The following is a 16404-nucleotide window of genomic DNA, read 5'->3' as shown; positions in this document are numbered from 1 at the left end:
ACTCACTCACATTGATATCTATTGATGGGCATCTCCATAGCCCGTTGATACGCCTAGTTGATGTGAGACTATCTTCTCCTTTTTGTCTTCTCCACAACCACCATTCTATTCCACCTATAGTGCTATGTCCATGGCTCACGCTCATGTATTGCGTGAAGATTGAAAACGTTTGAGAACATCAAAAGTATGAAACAATTGCTAGGCTTGTCATTGGGGTTGTGCATGATTTAAATATTTTGTGTGGTGAAGATGGAGCATAGCCGGACTATATGATTTTGTAGGGATAACTTTCTTTGGCCATGTTATTTTGACAAGTCATGATTGCTTAGTTAGTATGCTTGAAGTATTATTGTTTCTATGTCAATATGAACTTTTGTCTTGAATCTTATGGATCTGAATATTCTTGCCACAAGTAAGAAGAATTACATTGAAATTATGCCAACTAGCATTCCACATCAAAAATTATCTTTTTATCATTTACCTACTCGTGGACGAGCAGGAATTAAGCTTGGGGATGCTTGATACGTCTCCAGCGTATCTATAATTTTTGATTGCTCCATGCTATATTATCTACTGTTTTAGGCAATAATGGGCTTTATTATCCACTTTTATATTATTTTTGGGACTAACCTATTAACCGGAGGCACAGCCCAGATTTGCTGTTTTATGCCTATTTTAGTGTTTTGAAGAAAAGGAATATCAGACGGAGTCGAAACGGAACAAAATCAACTGGAGAAGTTATTTTTCGAAGGAACCACACCTGATGGACTTGCACCCCACGTTAGAAGATACGGGAGCTGCCCACGAGGGTGGGGGCGCGCCCACCCCCCTAGGGCGCGCCCCCTGCCTCGTGGGGGCCCCCGTGGCTCCTCCGACGTACTTCCTGCACCCATATATATCGCCATACCCTAAAACTTCCAGAACGCGAGATTAGATCGGGAGTTGCTGACGCCAGAAGCCTCCGTAGCCACCGAAAACCAATCTAGACCCGTTCCGGCACCCTCCCGGAGGGGGCAATCCTTCTCCGATGGCCATCTTCATCATCCCGGTGCTCTCCATGACGAGAAGGGAGTAGTTCTCCCTCGGGGCTGAGGGTATGTACCAGTAGCTATGTGTTTGATCTCTCTCTCTCTCTCGTGTTCTTGATTTGGCACGATCTTGATGTATCGCGAGCTTTGCTATTATAGTTGGATCTTATGTTTCTTCCCCCCCCCCTCTACTCTCTTGTAAATAATTGAGTTTCCCCTTTGAAGTTATCTTATCGGATTGAGTCTTTAAAGATTTGAGAACACTTGATGTATGTCTTGCCATGGATATCTGTGGTGACAATGGGATATCACGTGATTCACTTGATGTATGTTTTGGTGATCTACTTGCGGGTTCCACCCATGAACCTATGCATAGGGGTTGGCACACGTTTTCTTCGTGATTCTCCGGTAGAACTTTGGGGCACTCTTTGAGGTCCTTTGTGTTGGTTGAATAGATGAATCTGAGATTGTGTGATGCATATCGTATAATCATACTCACAGATACTTGAGGTGACATTGGAGTATCTATGTGACATTAGGGTTTTGGTTGATTTGTGTCTTAAGGTGTTATTCTAGTACGAACTCTAGGGCTGTTTGTGACACTTATAGGAATAGCCCAACGGATTGATTGGAAAGAATAACTTTGAGGTGGTTTCGTACCCTACCATAATCTCTTCGTTCATTATCCGCTATTAGTGACTTTGGAGTGAATCTTTGTTGCATGTTGAGGGATAGTTTTATGATCCAATTATGTTAGTATTGTTGAGAGGACTTACACTAGTGAAAGTATGAACCCTAGGCCTTATTTCCTATCATTGCAATACCGTTTACGCTCACTTTTATCACTTTCTACCTTGCTGTTTTTATTATTTCAGATTACAAATACCTTTATCTACTATCCATATACCACTTGTTTCACCATCTTTTCGCCGAACTAGTGCACCTATAAAATTTACCATTGTATTGGGTGTGTTGGGGACACAAGAGACTCTTTGTTATTTGGTTGCAGGGTTGCTTGAGAGAGACCATCTTCATCCTACGCCTCCTACGGATTGATAAACCTTAGGTCATCCACTTGAGGGAAATTTGCTACTATCCTACAAACCTCTGCACTTGGAGGCCCAACAACGTCTACAAGAAGAAGGTTGTGTAGTAGACATCACTCACGGAGTGCCTCCCCCGCCTCCGCATCAAGATGGCGCCCTCGCACCGAGATGCGCAGCTCACGGAGCGCCTCCATCTCCTCCGCGTCAAGACGGCTTCCTCGCCCCAAGACGTGCGGTCCCGCGGCGTGATCCACCGCGCCGTGTGCCCGCACACGAAGAAGTTGCCGGGAGGTTCCCCGGTCGCAAGAAAATGCTCCAGCGCTCCCGGAGCCATGACAAGACCGCGTGCCGAATGTGGCGGCGGTGCGCGGACATCAAGGGCAGGCTCCGCCCCTGCAGAGGGCCCCGATGGCCATCACAGGCTGCCGTGCCCTCATTCCCGAGCTGCGTAGCATCGTCTAGCCAGGCAAGTTCAAGTCGGACCTGCCTCCTCGCTATGACGGCACCCCCGATCTCGCGGAGTTCCTACAACCCTACGAGCTGAGCATCGAGGCGGCCAACGGCGACAAAAAGGTCATGGCGAACTGGTTTCCCATGGCTCTCAAGGATGGCCCTCGCTCGCGGCTCTTGAACCTGCCTCCAGGCTCGATCTCCTCCTGGGGTGAGATGCATGACCGCTTCTTCGCCAACTTCCAGGGCACTCGTGATCGCCCTCCGGCCGCGGGTGACCTGCGGCGCATCAAGCAATAGCCAGGAGAGACCCTGTAGAAGTACATCCAGCGCTCCAACAGCGTGCGTCTCAAGATCCCGAAGATGACGGACGAGGCCATCATCTTAGCATTTTCCGATGGCGTATGCGACGTCAAGATGAAGGAGCAGCTCGCCATCCATGAGGAGCTGTGCACGACTCTGGAGCTGTTCAACATAGCAACCAAGTGTGCAAGAGCTAATGAGGGGTGTCTGTCCCTCCTCGAGCTCCCTGCTGCAGATCTAGAGGAGAAGAAGGCCAAGGTCAAGGACGTGAAACACAAGGGAGTGGCCGTACTCGCGGCAGAGCCAGACACAAAGCGCAGCGGGGACCTCCCCGAGTCGTCCAAGGGCAGCCGTACATTCTGCGCCTTCCACAACATGCGCAGCCACACCACCAACGATTGTCAAGAGCTCAGAGCCATTCGAGATGGATGCTTCGGTCGACGCCCCGAGCACAACGACCGGGGCTACGGATGAGGAAGTGGACGAGGCGGAGGACGTTGGGACGACCACGGCACCCGCCAGGAGTGGTGCGACCAGCCTTCCGAGGACCGCTGGCAGGACCAGCCTCGTGAGGGCGCCTGGAGGGACCGGCCTCCTGAGGACTATCCTCAGGGCAATCCCGGTCTCCCTCCGCTGCCGCCACCACCAAGGAGGAACGACGACCACCAACAGGACGAAGGGGCTGGGGGCTTCTAGGAGCCGCGGGCCATCGCTTGCATCTTGGGTGGTGCTCAGGACCCGGCTTCCCAGCGTATCTTCAAGCAGTTCTCTCGCGAGGTGAATGCAGCCCTCCCCAAGCTCGAGGCCACGTGCCCGCTCAGATGGTCCAAGTACGCCATCACCTTCAGCTCAGCAGACCAGCTCATATGCGCGGCGACTGCTGGTGTCCTCCCAATGCTCTATTCACCTGTCATCAGCAATGTCCAAGTCACCAAGACCCTCATCGACGGCGGCGCAGGGCTCAGTGTCTTGTCCGTCGAGATGTTCGACAGCCTTCAAGTACCATACGATTGGCTTCAGCCCACCAAGCCTTTCTCAAGAGTGACCGACGGCTCCACCACCCCGATAGGGCAAGTTCGTCTCCCTGTCACCTTCGGTCAGCGCGACAACTACCACAACGAGCTTGTCGACTTCGACGTCGCCCACATCCGTCTGCCGTACAATGCCATCCTCGGGTACCCAGCATTAGCCAAATTCATGGCAGTGACCCACCATGGCTACAATGTCCTCAAGATGCCGGGAAGCGGCGGAATCATCATAGTCCCCTGCGAAGAAAGAGATGCGATGTGCTCCCTCGAGCGCTGTTGGATTTCGGGTTCCGGCAGACCCTTAAGGTTCGAACACTGGGGTGCGCGCGGAGATTACGCCTTCTACCTCCCCGTCTCGCAAAGATCTAGACTACTAAAAGAACGGCACAAGAGACACAAGGTTTATACTGGTTCGGGCCACCTTTGTGGTGTAATACCCTACTCCAGTGTGTGGTGGGTGGATTGCCTCTTGGGGCTGATGATGATGAACAATACAAGGAAGAACAGCCTCGCGAGGGTCTGTTCTTGGATGGGCGATGAACTGCTGGGAGTAGTTCAGCCACCTTTCTCTCTCTCTCTCTCTCTCTCTCTCTCTCTCTCTCTCTCTTTCTCTCTCTAGCCAATCGACCGAACCAAACCCCTTGCTATGTGGGTGGCTGGTTCTCGATTTCTCTATCCTTCTGTGTTCTTCTCGTCCTACCCTGGGGGTGGCTAGTCCTATTTATAGAGGCCCTGGTCCTCTTCCCAAATATTGAGCGGGAAGGGAGCCAACAATGGCGGGCTAATTTGAAGGGGGACAACAAGTATCAACTATCATGACAAAAGCAGTCTTCGCCTGCGCAAAGCTCTGGTGATGACGCCGTCTTGGGCTCCACAGTGGCCTACTTCTCGTAGTCCTCCTGGTCTTGGTCTCGTTGCATCGAAATGGCAACCTTTGCCTGATGCCTCGGTACTCCGCGGCTGCGCTTGCCCCCTTTGCACCAAAGAGGAAAGGAGGACGCTGCGCAGGCTGGCACCCGCCTGGCGCCCTGAGTCGTCATGGCTCGCGTCATGGGCACATCGCGAGGTAGCCCTCCTTGATCTCTCCGCCTCCTCGCGAGCTAGCCTGACGATGCCGTGCCTGAGGAAGGTCTGTGTCGTCCGCCTCGCGAGGCTCGGCCCCTCGCGAGGGTCTTGAATCTTGTGTTGGTGAAGATGGGCCGCGCTGGGGCCCCTTTGAGCCACGCCGCAGGCCGCAGGCAGGCAAGTCTGGGGACCCCCATTCCCAGAACGCCGACAGTAGCCCCCGGGCCCAAGGCGCGCCTGGACTTGGCCGTGGAGGGAGGCGGAAGGGCAAGTGTGAAGCGCCGCAGGCCCTAATAGCCTGCGGCCTTGGGCGCCGCGTGGCAGTTGATTAGACGTGGGCGTCTCCACTTCCCCATGGCGTCTCGGCAACCGCACGGATTGGACAAGTCCCTGCATGCAAAGCGGGTCATAATTACCTGCGATCGTGGGGGCCGTTGGTTGGCCATCGCCAGCCATAAGTATGGGCCGACGCACGCCCCTCCAGTTCATCCCCCCTCGCTTCTCCTTTTCCTACATGGCCCCGTCGAGGAGGTTTTCAGCCGCCGAGAAGGGGAAGGCTTGCCGGGTTGAGCCCGCCTCTCCCCCACCCAAGCGCGGCCGAGGGCGTCCTCGTAAGCATCCTGTGGCCACCACGGTGGCTCCCCGCGGCCGTGGAGGCGATCTTCAGCTCGGCGACGGGCGGATTGCTACAGCCGGGGGGCACACTCCGGCTGCGCGTCCCCCCAGGCCGCGCGTCTGTGCTGCTGAAGCACTGCCGGAGTTCGTCGTGTGGTCGGCGGAGCCGACTAACACCCGGCTCCCGCTTCCTTGCTTCCTCCTCGGCGAGCTCCCGACCGGCGCCTCGGGCGGCCTCTGGCTCCAGGCCGACGGCTGCTACAGCCGGGCCTCATGGGTCTCCCTGGAGGTCTCCGCGGCCGGGAGCCTGTCCTTGGCCCGAGGTTGGCCGACGTTTGCCCGTGCGCGTGGCCTGAGCCGTCGGTGCACCCTTCACTTCAAGTTCGACGGCGACGCCACCCTCTTCGTCAGGGTGTTCGGGGAAGATGGTCGCCGCGCGGGGTGTTGCCCCGAGGGTGACTACCGTGGCTGGGAACCCAGCTCTGGTGACGATGGAGGGAGCAGCGCTCGCACGGCTGGCGGTGTTCGGGGTTCCTCAAGCTTCTCCGGTTCTTCTTCAGGCGGTGACTCCTCTAGTGGTGGCCGTGATCAGCATCCACGCCGTCGTGTCTGCTTGGGGGGCGGCAACGTGTCCGCATGCCGCTGCGCCCTGGTGAAGCGCGAGAGGGAGTCCGCCTGAGCTCCGGAATCACCGCCGCTACTGGAGGAGTTGCTGGCGAAGCCCGCGGCAGGATCGATGTTGGTCGCTGCGCCATCCTGACACCCCCCTTCAGGGCAGCACTCCAAGCGGCGACCTTCTTCGTCAAAGATTTTGAAGAACATCATGGAGGCACCGTTGTATTCAAAGCGGATGGCGAGGGCGCCATCCGCATGGTAGACACGGGCGACCTCGCCCTAGACACAGGTCAAGAAGATCTTCCCTGGAGAAACAGCTTCGACCTCTGCTCCAGTCACCGGGGCATCGCAGTCGGCGTGCTGCAGCCAAAGCTCGAGGGGGCCCCTCGGCGGCATCTCGGCGGCGAAGAACTGTAGGAAGCGAATCCAAGTGTGCGAAGGCATCGCTGCCCACATCACGAGTTCATGCGAGGAGTCCAAGGAGTTGGCTCCAATGGCGACGGCGTGCGTCACCATGGCGCGTCGACCATGGCCACGGCATGGGCAGCGCCGTTCGCCGCTCCTTCCTCCGGAGCCCTTGGCTCGAGTGTACAAAGACAGCGGATACCCCGGAGCTGGCCGCTCGCACCAGGGCCTCGACACCTCTAGCCTCATGACTATGTTGCGACGATGGGACAACCTCTTCTTTGGCGGAAGTAGCTTAGGCTCGTCGAGGGGGGTCTTTCCCTTCTCCGTGGCTGAGAACCTCCGTATCGGCGCCATTGATGATGCAGCAAGCGATGGAGCAAGGAAGAAGAAGGAGCAGGAGGAGCGGAGGAAGAGATGGGTGATGGGGGCTCCGCTCCCCCTTCCCATTTATAGCCAAGGGGAGGCCAACTGCCGACCTCCATGATCTAAGGTAACAATGATCTTTTTCTACATGTAGCAAGGAGTCTTCAAGTCGGGCAGTTGCCGACGCAGCATGGGGAAGCGGAGACGCCCACGACCAATCAACCACCACACGTCAACCGAGGCCGCAAGCTGTTAGGGCTCGTGGCGTTCCGCACTTGCCCCTTGGCTTCGCCTTGAAGCCAAGCCCGAGCGCGCCTTGGGCCCCGGGGCTACTGTCGGCGTCCTGGGAATGGGGGTCCCCAGACTTGCTTGCCTACGGCCCACGGCATGGCTCCACCAGCGGCCCTGTAAGGCCCTGTCAGTGTTATGGGAACGGGGGTCCCCAGACTTGCCTACTTGCGGCCCCAGCGTGGCTCCTCCAGCAGCCCCGTACAACCCATCTTCACCAGCAAACATTCAAGACCCTCGCGAGGGGCCAAGCGTCGTGAGGCGGACGACGCAAGACCTCCTCATGGGTGCCCTCACCAGGCTGGCTCGCAAGGGGCGGAGAGATCAAGGCAAAGCGAACCTCGCGAGGTTCCAATGACGTAAGCCATGACAATCAAGACCAGGCGGGCGCCAGAAAGCACAGTGCCCTTGTTTCCTCTTTGGTGCTAAGGAGGCAAGCGCAGGCAAGGAATTCCAAGGCATCAGGCAAAGGTTTCCATATCGGTGCAACAAGACCAAGACCAGCAGGACGGTAGGACGGAGGTCACCGTGGAGCCCAAGATGGTGTCACCACCAGAGCCTTTGGCAGGCGAAGACTACTTTTGTCATGATAACTTGTACTAGTTGTCTCCCTTCAATTTGGCCGTTGTGGGAGCCCTTCCCACTCAATATTTGGGAAGAGGACTATGGCCTTTATAAATAGGACTAGCCACCGCCATAACAAAGAGGGGAGAGGATCCAGATCATCCAAAAACACACGAGTTCACCAAGCACAAGAACACCTCTCCTCAGGAGGTTGTTCTCCCCTTGTAACTGTTCATCCTGAGCCCAAGAGGCAATCCACCACACCACACTGGAGTAGGGTATTACACCACAACGGTGGCCCGAACCAGTATAAATCTTGTGTCTCGTGTTCTTCGGGTCCGTGAAGCTAGGCCGTGAGATCGTTTAGTGTGCGAGCTAGAGAGGGGGGAATCTTCGTGCGCACCCCAGTGTTCGAACCTGGAGGGTTTTGTCGGAACCCAAAATCCAACACTTGGTGCGCCAGGTAGGGGTGCGCCGAAGCTTCGCCCCTCGACGGCCTCGCCTCTCCGACCGACTCTCATGGATGCCGCCTCTTCCCCACTAGATTGACAGGCGCCCTCCACGGCACCGGGGGGCTCCGGGCCTTCACCCCCGCCTTGCGGCGGGTGCAGTGGCTGCACAAGTTCAGGACAGAGATGTCGCCCTATTACGATGGTGCGGCGGATCCGGCGGCCTTTCTGCTGGCGTACGAGGAGGCTGTCCTGGAGGCCGGGGGCGATGACAAGATCATGGCCAACTGGTTTCTGATGGCCCTCGTCCGCGTGCCGCGCGCCTGGCTCCTCCACCTGCCAGAATCTTTTGTGGCCTCTTGGGAGGAGCCGCGCGACCTCTTCATCGTGCACTTCGGGGGACCAGCACCCCCGGTCGTCGCGGCCGTCCTGGGTGGCTCCCAGGCGCCACCCTCAGACCGTCACATCAAGCCGTTCTTTCGCCAGATTGGCGCCGCCTCCATGCGGCAAGGGGCTCCCCCGGGGTGGGCGGCGCCCAAGGCCGACCTGATCTTCGGCTTAGAAGATCACCCAGTCAACACCGTTGGTTCAGGCGTGCTTCCGATGATTTGCACGCCGACCGTCTGCAGGTAGCCGTCACCAAGACCCTCATCGACGGCGGCGCCGGCCTCAATGTGCTCTCTATGGAGGCTTTTAGTCTCCTTCACATACCGCTCGAGAGGATCCGCCCCAGTCGGTCCTTCTCCAGAGTCGGCGGCGGCTCCTCCAACCCCCTGGGGCAAATCCGTCTCCCTGTGACTTTTGGCACGCGCGACAACTACTGCACCGAGCTAATCGATTTCGACATCACCCTCATCGGTTTACCGTATAACGCCATCCTCGGGTACCCAGCGCTAGCCCAGTTCATGGCGGCGCCCATCCTGCCTAAAACCTCATGAAGATGCCAGGAAGCAATGGCGTCCTTACCGTGTCCGTGGGCACCAAGGAAGCTGTGGCGGCCCTAAAGCTAGCCTTCAGGGCCACGGCGACAGCTTGCCCGGCGAGAAGGCCATGCCCAGGGCCAAGGGGGCTGCGCCGACCAAGAAGAAGCAGTTGTTCACTCAAGGTCAAGCCAAGATGAAACAGATACCGGTCGACATGGATGGGGCCTCTGGCGCTACCTTTATCATAGGCGCCGACCTTACCCTAGCTCAAGAGGAGTTGGTGGATTTCCTGCGAGCCAACAAGGAAGTATTCGCCTGGGAGCCCAAGCAGCTAGTTGGGCTCTCGAGAGGAGTAATTGAACATCATCTGAGGGTGTGCCCCAATGTGCGCCCTGTGAAGCAGAAGGCGAGGCGACAATCCACGGAGAAGCACTCTTTCATCGTTTAGGAAACCTGTAAGCTGGAGGCAGCATGTGTCATTCGCGAGGTCCGATACCCGGAGTGGCTGGCAAATCCAGTCGTTGTGCCGAAGAAAGGAGGAAAGGAACGCATGTGTGTCGACTTCACCAACCTCAACAAGGCCTGCCCTCAGGACATGTTTCTGCTGCCGTGCATCGACCAGATTGTTGACTCCACCGTGGAGTGTGACCTGTTGTGCTTCCTGGATGTGTTCTTAGGATACCACCAAATCAAGATGGCAGTGGAAGATGTGGAAAAGACAGCTTTCTTAACCCCATGCAGGGTATACTGCTACACTTGCATGCCATTCTGACTGTGCAACATAGGAGCAACCTTCCAGAGGGTGATGCACATCGCCTTGGGGCGGCAGCTCAGGAGGAACACTGAGGCCAACTTCAACGACATTGTGGTAAAGTCTCGGGAGGCAAGGACTTTGATTCAGGACCTAGAGGAGACCTTCGCAAGCCTGGGCCACGTGGAACTGCGGCTCAATCCGGAGAAGTGCGTGTTTGGTGTCCCTTCCGGCAAGCTGCTGGGCTTCCTCGTATCCCACAGAGGGATCAAGGCCAACCCGGAGAAGGTCAAGACAATCGAAGACATGAGTCCACCACAAAACCTCATGGAGATGCAGAAGCTTGCAGGCTGCGTGACTTCGCTGGGGCGCTTCATCTCCAAGTTGGGGGAGCGCGCCCTGCCGTTCTTCAAGCTAATGAAGAAGAAGGGTCCATTCGAGTGGACCCCCAAGGCCGACCTAGCATTTCAAGACCTCAAGAGATACTTGACCAGCCCGCCGGTGATGGTGGCACCTCATCCTTGCGAGCCCTTGGTACTCTACCTGTCTGCCACACCCCATTCCGCTAGCGCGGCGCTGGTGGCCCTCAGAGAGGAGCCCCAAGTCAAGGGCTCGCCAAATGGAGCCACCAAGCCGGATAAGTCTGCACAACACTAAGAAGATGTTCCTGAGGCGGCAGCTGGACCGGCTAGTTGTCAAGCCATAGGAGCTGGGGATCCACAGGAAACACCTCAGTCCCCGGGAGCCAAAAACTCCGTCAGCTCTCCCACCCTTGTCGAGCACCCAGTATACTTCGTCAACATAGTGCTGCGAGATGCGAGGGAGCGATGCCCCATTCCTCAAAAGCTCTTGCTCGCGCTCCTGGTGGCCTCACGTAAGTTGCGCCACTACTTCTAGGGTCACCCCATTAAGGCCCTCACAACCTACCCATTGGAGAGAGTGCCGAGGAGCCCCAATGCTACGGGGAGGGTCACCGAATGGAACATCAAGCTGCAAGCGTTTAACCTGGAGTTCAGCACAACCAGGGTCATCAAGGGTGCAGCGTCGCCAATTTTGTGGCGGAATGGACCGATACACCAGAGCTCTAAGCAGGCGAGAACCGATCCCTCTCACCAGGGAATGAAGCGCCAGATGGTTGGGTCATGTACTTCGATGGCGCGTTTGCGCGCCAGGGCGCAGGGGCTGGAGCCGTACTCATCTCGCCCACTCAGGACAAACTTTACTACACCATGCGGCTCTGCTTACAGCAGGGCGAGAAGGTCTCCAACTACATCGTAGAGTACGAGGGCCTCATCGCTGACCTCAAGGCGGCGGCGGCCCTGGGAGTGAAGCGCCTCACCGTCAAGGGAGACTCTTAGCTCCTCGTCAACTTCTCCAACAAGGTGTACGAGCCAAAGGACGAGCACATGGATGCATATCTCACCGATGTACACAAAATGGAGAAGCAGTTCTTGGGCCTGGAGCTGCAGCATGTGCCATATGGCACCAACCAAGAGGCCGATGACATCGCCAGAAGAGCATCCAAGCGGCTGCCACAAGAGCCTGGCGTCTTCGAGGAACGGCTCTTCAAGCCTTCAGCAGCACCTCAGCCTGCGGAGCTAGCGCCACCTCAGGAGGAGCTCCCTCAACCGCCAGTCTCGGGAGCCCCCGCCTACTGCCCGACCTCGGGAGCGTGCCTCCTCTTAGCACTCGAGCCTCAGGAGGGGAGCTGGATCGGAGAGTTCAAGGCATACCAGACACAAGGCACGCTGCCGGAGAAGGAGGAAGACGCGGAACGTGTGGCCTGGCAGGCTATGGCGTACTGCATTCAGGACGGTGATCTATACAGGAAGTGGCCAAATGATTTTTCTCTGTGATGCATTTCCAGGGAACAGGGGAAGGAGCTGCTGGCTGACATACATGGCAGAGACTGCGGGCACCACCCGTCGTCGTGCACCTTGGCCGGCAAGGCTTTCTACAACGGATTCTACTGGCCCACATCACTCAATGATGCAGCCGAGCTGGTGAAGTCCTGCGAGGCTTGCCAATTCCACGCCAAGCAGATCCACCAGCCGGCTCAGGGCCTCCAGACTATCCTGCTCTCATGGCCGTTCGCGGTATGGGAGCTGGATATCTTGGGTCCATTCCCTCGAGCGCCTGGAGGTTACTGCTACCTCTACGTCTTCATCGACAAGTTCACCAAGTGGGCGGAAGTGGAAGCCGTCTGCACCATCCCAGCCGGGTCAGCAGTCAAGTTCATCAAGGGCATTGTGAGCCGATTTGGGTTCCCTAATCACATCATCACTGACAACGGTTCGCAGTTCACTAGCAATCTCTTCAAAACATATTGTGCTAACCTTGGGACGCAGATCTGCTACGCCTCCGTGGCACACCCCAGGAGCAACGGCCATGTCGAACGCACCAACACGGAAGTCCCGAGGGGTCTCAAGAACAGGACCTTCAAGAAGAAGCTCGAGGCCTGCGGAAGGGGCTGGCACGACGAGCTCCAGTCCGTGCTATGGTCCATCCGCACCACCACCGCCAGGCCAACAGGCGAAACCCCGTTCTTCCTCGTCTACGGAGCAGAAACGGTTCTCCCACACGAGGTCAAGCATCGCTCTGCGCGGGTCCTGGCGTTCGACGAAACGCGGCAGGACACCATGCGGGGGATGGATCTCGTGCTGGGGGAGGAATGTCGCCGTGAAGCCTCGCTCCGAGCTGCGAGGTACTAGCAGGCGCTGTGGCAATACCACTACCGCAGCGTCCGCTCCAGGACGCTCGAGGTGGGTGACCTTGTCCTAAGGAGGGTGCTCTCCAGGGAAGGGCCACACAAGCTCTCGCCCATGTGGGAGGGCCTGTTTCGGGTCCCCCACGTCTCCAGGCCTGGCGCCGCACGCCTGGAGAGGCAGGACGGGGTCCCCATCCAGAACACCCGGAACATCTAGCACCTCAGGAAGTTCTACCCATGATGCAAGGCCTGGTGCCCGTGACGCAAGGCCCAGTGCCTATGAAGAATCTCCGCTCGTGACACTCTCACGTAATAATGAGTGGGGCTGTACATGCCCCGGAGTCTCAGGAGTGCCGCCCTCGGGCCTCGGGGGATCCCTCCCATGACTAGTAGCAGCACTTAGCTCCGCGCTGGTGAGAAGACAAGAAGACTATACTAGGTGCCGGGCGCGGCTTTTCATTTGCTTTCTGTCGGATGTGGGGTTTCGGCAAACCCTTAAGGTTCAAACACTGGGTTGCGCGTGAAGTCTTTCCCTCCTACCGATCTACGCCCTAGCTTGCTAAGATCTCGCGAACGAACTCGACAAACTCGCAATACAGAAAGACACAAGATTTATACTGGTTCGGGCCACCGTTGTGGTGTAATACCCTATTCCATTGTCGTGTTGGTGGATTGCCTCTTGGGCTGATGATGAATAATACAAGGGGAAGAACAGCCTCCTGAGGTTGAGGTGCTCTTGTGCTTGGCTAACTTGTGTGGGTGAGAGTGATCTGAATCGTCCTCCTTCTCTCCCCCTCTCTCTATCTCCCTCTCGTCCTATCACCCTATGGTGGTGGTTAACTCTATTTATAGAGGCCCTGGTCTTCTTCCCAAATATTGAGCGGGAAGGGAGCCAACAACGGCGGGCTAATTTGAAGGGGGACAGCTACTACAAGCCATCCTGACAAAAGTGGTCTTCGCCTGCCAAAGGCTCTGGTAGTGACGCCATCTTGGGCACCACGATGACCTCCGTTTTGTTGTCCTTCTGGTCTTGGTCTTGTTGCACCAAAATGGCAACCTTTGCCTGATGCCTCGGTACTCCTCGCCTACGCTGGCCTCCTTAGCACCAAAGAGGAAACAAGGATGCTGCACGCGCTGGCGGCCGCCTGGTGTTGATCATCATGGCTCACATCACGAGAGCCTCGTGAGGTTTGCCTCGCCTTGACATCTCCGCTCCTCGTGAGCCTGCCCGAATAGGACACTCCAGAGGAGGTCTTGTGTCGTCCGCCTCACGAGGCTTGGCCCCTCGCGAGGGTCTTGGATGCCTTGTTGATGAAGATGGGTTGTACGGCCTGCTGGCTTAGCCACGCAGTGGGCTGTAGGCAGGCAAGTCTGGGGACCCCCGTTCCCAAAATGCCGACAGTAGCCCCCGGGCCCCAGGTGCGCTCGGGCTTGGCTTCGCAGCGAAGCCAAGGGCCAAGTACGAAGCACCGCGGGCCCCAAAAGCCTGCGGCCTTGGTTGACGCGTGGCGGTTGATTGGACGTGGGCGTCATCCTCGGGGGCCTACGACCCCCCTCCTGAGGCGTTGGTTTCTGAGGAGACGCGGCATGCGGCTTCCAAGGTTGAGGCTCCAGGAGCCTCGGGAGGTTGCAGTGAGAGGATGCTGGGCTGTTCGCCACGACCGGGCTCCCCTGAAGCCATCCCTCTTAGTTCTTCTTCGGCTCCGCCGCGCACCTCCGTCACGTCCAGTGCTTCGGTTGTCTTTGTGTGGACTTCAAGGAGCTCCGCAAGAGGAAGGGGTCCCCCAGCAGCAGCAATATCTTCGGGCCGCTGAAGTGACGGAAGTACATCGCCATTGACGCATAAGCATCTTATTGCCGTGGCTTCTTGCGTGTGGTCTTCTTATTCTGACGTCTGTCCTTCAAGGCTCCTTCCTTTAAAGTTGTTCCATCTTTCGAGAGGCTGCCTCCTCCTTCATCAACTCCCTCATCGGCCTTGAGCATTCCTTGCCTACCTACCGCCCCTGGCGCAGGGTCGGTTGGGGGAGCGTCCCCGCCTTCATGGCGCGTTGAGTCCTCGGCTTGGCCGCCCCTCCCCCATGGTCTGGTGCGGAGCTTGGCGGGCATGCCCAGGGCTCCTCCTTTGCTCATGGACATCAGCTGGTTGACTTCGATCTCTGGTTCCTCTTCAAGCAGTGAGCCCTGATCAGCTCGAGGTCCTCACGGGGCCGGCCTAACATCAAGCACGGCGTCAGCTCCCAGCCCCCAGCCAGGAGGCGGCGCACCACTTGATGCTCCGCCCGCGGCCCCCGAGGTGGAGGACGACGCGGGTCGAGCGTTCGAGCTCGAGCGCGGGTGGAGCGTAGTTCGTCATGAGCTCTTCCAGGAGGCGATGGGCGCGATGAGCCGCCTCGGCGAAGAGCTCGCTGGTGTCGATTCGTGTCTTGAGGCTGAGGGTCTCCAGTTGGTGGAGGAGCGGCGCAAGCTGAGGGTGGACATCAACCTCGGTCGCTATCAGCGCGACCTCGAGAATGCGAAGGCCGAGGCGTCCCTCAAGATCGCCCATGAAGCCCGCCCACGAGCCTTGGAAGAGGCTCGCGAGGCCGATCGCCACCGCGAGGCTGCGGAAGAGCGCGCGTGGGCACTCCAGGCCTGGAGCGCGTCCCTTAAGCAGCAGGTGGAGGCGCGCGTCCCTTAAGCAGCAGGTGGAGGCGCGCGGGGCCGCTCTTGCATCGCTGAGGGGGACGCCCGCGAAGGAAGAGGAAGTCTGGAAGCGCAAGGAGATGCTGGCCCTGGAAGCCGTGGAGCGCAGCCTCGAGCTCAAGCAACTGGAGACGAGGGAGCGTCAAGTTGCTCAAGCAGAAGATGTCGTCGGGGCCCACGAGGCCGGAGTCGAGGAGGAGATCAATCGCCGGGTGGCCGAGGTTCGCCCAGACCTGGAGGGTAGGTACGACTTGAAGCTGAGGCTCGCGGGTGTGGAGGATGCAGGCATGGCCGCCGCCCTAGTTACGGCGCAGGCGGATTTGGACTCCGCCCGTGCCGAGCTGCTTTCTCTCCGGAACCGAGTTGATGATGCCGAGGCCATCGCACGGCAGAACAGGGAGGAAGTGCTCTAGCGCCGGACGCTGCAGCGCGAGCACGCTCCTATGCTTCAAGACCTCCGGAACAAGGCCAACACCGCCCTGGGTTACATCTGCGACGAGAACGCCCCGACCCCTCACTCGAATGACTATGCCAGCCACCTGACCTTCTTTACCGAGGTGGTGACGCGCCTGGAGGCTCGATCTGCCAGGGCTCGCCAGCTTGTGCAGGAAAGGGGTCATGGTCTGCTTGAGCGTGCTTTCTCCCATGTCTTCAGCCACCTTTTGAATGCCGACCCCAACTTTGACTTCGACGCCGCCATTGCCCCCATACCCACGGCCGTCCGGGGCGACCTGTCACGTTGGGTAGAGGACCATGTGGACGCGTTGTTCAGGGCCTTCACCTCGGAGGATGACGCGGTGGTGGTCGTCGCAGATGAAGGAGACGTGGTTGACGACGGCGATGGGGGCGTCGCCGACGGCGATGACGACACCGACGCGAGCGACGCGTCCGCGGGTGATGTAGTGAGTGATGTTTCGGGCTGATCCCATGTTCTCCTGTCGTTTCATCCTGCACACAAAACTCGGGCATGGCCCTTGGAAGACTCGTAAGAGCATTTTGAGAGGGGGAGCCTCTCATGTAAGCAAATTGTAGTATTTACTTTCCTATGCGATGTGGGTATGTGCCCTCGTGAACTCGTGGAGCCAGGGGAGAGTTTTCCATCGTGGTTTACCTTAGTCA

The sequence above is a fragment of the Triticum dicoccoides genome, chromosome 3A (assembly GCF_002162155.2).
Source record: "Triticum dicoccoides isolate Atlit2015 ecotype Zavitan chromosome 3A, WEW_v2.0, whole genome shotgun sequence".
NCBI classification, from domain to species: domain Eukaryota; kingdom Viridiplantae; phylum Streptophyta; class Magnoliopsida; order Poales; family Poaceae; genus Triticum; species Triticum dicoccoides.
This window is presented reverse-complemented; position numbering follows the sequence as displayed.